Raw genomic sequence first — 4,430 nt, 5'->3', positions numbered from 1 at the left:
TCTCCCTGCTCATTCAGCCAAATGTCAGGACCACCCCAAGCACCTTCGCGAAATCTTTCTTCACTGTCGATACTATCGAATCAGGTTTAATCCTCACAAATGTGTCTTCTGCGTTGAATCTGGCCGACTTCTCGGGTTTGTCGTTTCCCAAGAGGGCATCCGTTTGGATCCCCTTAAAGTCGAGGATATAGTGAATCTTCCTCCCCCTGCTTCTTTACAACAATTGCAAAGCTTGCAGGGTAAAGCAAATTTTTTTCGTCGTTTCATTCCAAACTATGCCGAGGTGGCCAAAGATTTTACACGATTACTAAAGCGCGACGTCCCTTTTCATTGGGATACCACTGCTCAGGAATCTTTTGAGCGTCTCAAGGGCCTCCTTGTTTCTGCTCCATTGCTCTGTCCTCCGAATTATTATCGCGACTACACTCTGTATTTGGCCGCCGCCGACACCACCATCAGCATGGTTCTTGTCCAAACTGACGATGATGACACTCAGCATGTTATCTATTATCTCAGCCGCAACCTTTTAGATACGGAAACTCGATATGCTTATGTCGAGAAGTTGGCTTTGGCCATTGTTTTTGCTGTCCAACGTTTCCGTCATTATATTCTACTGCGTACTACTACTGTGATTTCTGACTGCAACCCCATGACGTATATATTGTCACGCCAGTTGCTGGGGGGCAAGTACTCAAAGTGGATTGTTATTCTCCAAGAGTTTGACTTGGAATTTACCACTGCCAAGTCTAAGAAATCCCTTGTATTTGCTGAGTTAATTTGCTCTTTTCCATCTTCTTCCCCGACCTCTTACATAGAGGATCAAATTCCGGATGAGACCTTATTCCTCATTAGCACCCTCGATCCATGGTACGGAGATATAATTATATATCTGCAAACGTCCTCCTTTCGCCCGGGCGTGTCCAAAGACGCTCGGCGAAGGATTCATCATCAATCTCAACCATACCGTATCATTGGGGATACATTATATCGTCTCGGCGCGGACTCTGTTCTCTGTCGTTGTCTTACTCTCGAGGAGGTTGAGCGGGTCTTGAATGACTACCACTCCGGTGCCTGTGGTGGTCACATGTCCGGATATGCTACTGCCCAAAAAATCCTCCGTGTTGGCTACTTTTGGCCCTCTATCTTCAAGGATTGCATCCTTGTCGTCCGCTCTTGTCATGAGTGTCAGATGTAGCAGCGGAAAATGCGAGTGCCTCCTGCTCCGTTGCACCCTGTTGTCACCGTCGGCCCTTTTGCAAAATGGGGCATTGATTATATGACCTGTAACCCTCGCTCGGCCGGGGGGCATGGGTTTATTATCGTTGTCGTCGATTACTTTACTAAATGGGCCGAGGCAATGCCTACATTAACTGAAGATGGTCACACAACGGCACAATTTTTATTTAATCATGTTATTTCGCGATTTGGCGTCCCTCAAGCCATCGTCACTGATCACGGGAAGCATTTCCGTAATCATATGATGTCGGAATTAACAACCTAGCTAGGCTTGCAACACGATAGTTCAACTCCATACTACCCTCAGTCCAATGGCCAAGTTGAAGCTATCAATAAGATTTTGGTTACAATGCTTTAACGTACCGTTGGCATGCATAAGTCTAACTGGCATTTGATGTTATTCCTTGCCTTGTGGGCCTACCAAACCTCTGTGAAGGATGCCACTGGTTTCACTCCATTTCAACTAGTTTATGGACTAGAGGCTACCCTTCCAATTGAATGTGAAATCCCTTCATTAAAATTAGCTGTCGAGCTACTTCCCAACACCACTCCGTTAGAAGAACGCCTTCTTTACTTAGAACGGCTAGATGAGACTCGTCGCCTGGCCTCTTTGGCCATCGAAACACAAAATAAGTGAGTCAAGACTCACTTCGATCAGAATGTACGTCCACGTTCTTTTGTTGAGGGAGACTTAGTCCTGCTCTATGATCAGGAAAAAGATAAGCTAGGAGCATGAAAGCTCGAGTCTATGTGGCTAGGCCCTTACATTGTCAAGAAAGTTTTGCAGAAAGGGGCCTACGAGCTAATTGATTATGAAGGGAACCCTCTTGGGAAGCCCTGAAATGGGCTATATCTAAGAAAGTACTATGCGTGATGCTGGTACATTTTATTTTGTACATACATGTACTCTAGCAAGTGTGTTGTGTGTGTATGTGTGTCAGTTTCAAAGGCGTAACTGCCACTTATTGTGTTTTTTCGCTTCTTGTGCAGATGTCTGATGCACCTTATGTTGGTTTCGCTGATGGTGCCTACCGCAGTACTCGCAACTTGTCCTCTGCGGCGCGGGTGATCTACGATCCTCATGGAGAGCTGATAGATTTTCAGGGTGTGTGTTTGGGTCGTACTACTAACAATGTCGCCGAATACTGTGCTATAATCGAGCTACTTGCTGAAGCAATTAATCTCGGCATTCGGGCATTGGTAGTGAACCTGGACTCTCAACTTGTCGTCCACCAGCTCAACGGGCAATATTCCGTCAGAGACCATCGCATTCTAAGGTTGTATTTGCGTGTGAGATTGTTAGAAAGGAAATTTGATTTTATCACATATCAACATATTCCACGACAATTAAACACGTTATCTGATGCATTGGCCAATCATGTATTAAATAGACATTTGCGTAATTTGTAACCAAAACAGTATACAAGCAAGCACATGAAAACACAATAATAAACCATAGGCATATGTATATATATACGTGTGTGTCATAATTTTTGTGCCACGTGCATTACATAATCCAAAAAATAATACATGTCCGAATCTCATACGGCCGCTGACAACATGTCTCTCCAAAATATGCAAAAATGAAACCTAGGCATCTAATCACGGTGATGCTCATGATAGCATGTCAGCGCTCGCACCAAACGTCTCAACAGACGATGGACGCGAGTAGGTACTCCCACTGTGTGCCTCTGGTACGCTCTGGGCACGTCTGCCAATCTGGCATAGTCTGGAATCCCTCGAGTGAGTGCGTCAAGGTTCTGTACTAGCTCATCACCCGCGCCACCCTCTACTTGAGGGTCGGCTGCAGGTTGTGCCCTCTGTGCTATGTGAGACAAATCATCTGGTCGCTCTACACCCACATCTGCATACATATATATAGCTATTGTCAGAAACAGGCATGTATTACAAAAAAAAAAAAAACTTAAATACATAAAAAACACCAAAAACACAAAGAGTTCTTACCTAGCTCCTCGTCCCAGTCTTCTCCCGCAGGCAATGGGAGATCTAGATCTCCAGTAAAATCAGTGCCCGCATAGGGCCAGTCCTCTATGACGATCATCTGGTGACGGACCCAAATGAAGAACTCGGGCCTCCAGGCCATCTGCTGGCCCCCTCCTCCTCTGGGCATGAGTGCTGCCCATCGAGTCAACCTAGGCTCCTGTGGCACTGGATCTGCCACTATACCTCCCTGAATCCGTAATATCGACAGTTGCTGCAGGAAGAAAGATACCACGATAGATCCATATCCAAACTGTTTGTTGCCATCACGCTTACACTTGGTAAGTTGCCTCTTGATGTTTGTCGTCACTGTCGTGGCCCAATCAAACAATGTAGGTTGGAGACATTCGGTTGCTAGCAGCAAATGATTCTTGCTGGCCTCGTGGGGCGCCTGTACCCCAGCCGTCCATGTGATAGTGAATAATATCACTCGTAGCACCAGGTCGGGAACCGTGATAATATCTACTTTGGCACTGTTTGATCCAAACTGTGCCCCAGGACAAACTCGTTCCATCACCTCCCCCATCTTCTCCCCGGAGGGCCTACTACCAGTCAAGATGGGCCGTGCACCTCTCCGCGATAGTCCAGTGATGAAGTAGACATCGGAAACATCTAGTTCTAATGTCTGATCTTTCAGGCGGAATACCTGATCCTCCGTATCCCAAGCATCCACGATGAATCGTAGCAACTCAGGTTGTGCACGTAAATAGGAGGTGAGGAAGAATTTCTTCAAGCCACAGTCTCTCAAAGCATCCATGCAAGCATCATTCTCCAATTCCATGGCATCTATGGCCTCATGCTCTCTTTCTTTCCATTCTATAGCCGTTCTGACGAATCCCTGCAACCATAAAGTCGAAATTTTCATCATTAGATCACTGGCGAAATCAAAATTGAGAGAAATTTGCAAAATCAACAGTCAAATTTGTGGGAAATTTAGGTCGCACGGTTGGCGTGACTGCTTTTAAAAACAGTCACGCCAAGGTCGCGCCTCCTTTGGGAAAAAAATCCCATTGGCGCGATCCCCAGGGGGAAACTTGCGCCAATAGCGCAACCCTAAGAATTTGCAATTCCTATGGCAGGGGACTTATCTATGGATGAAAAACTGAAAAAAAAGGAATGAAAATGAAGCTAAGGATGAGGCCTATTACCTACTTCAGACGGCGGCTCGAATGCTCTCCTGGATTGATCGCAAT

The sequence above is a fragment of the Pinus tabuliformis genome, chromosome 8 (genome assembly GCF_031772625.1).
Source record: "Pinus tabuliformis cultivar Carrire ecotype Pingquan chromosome 8, CPIR1, whole genome shotgun sequence".
Classification (NCBI taxonomy): domain Eukaryota; kingdom Viridiplantae; phylum Streptophyta; class Pinopsida; order Pinales; family Pinaceae; genus Pinus; species Pinus tabuliformis.
This window is presented reverse-complemented; position numbering follows the sequence as displayed.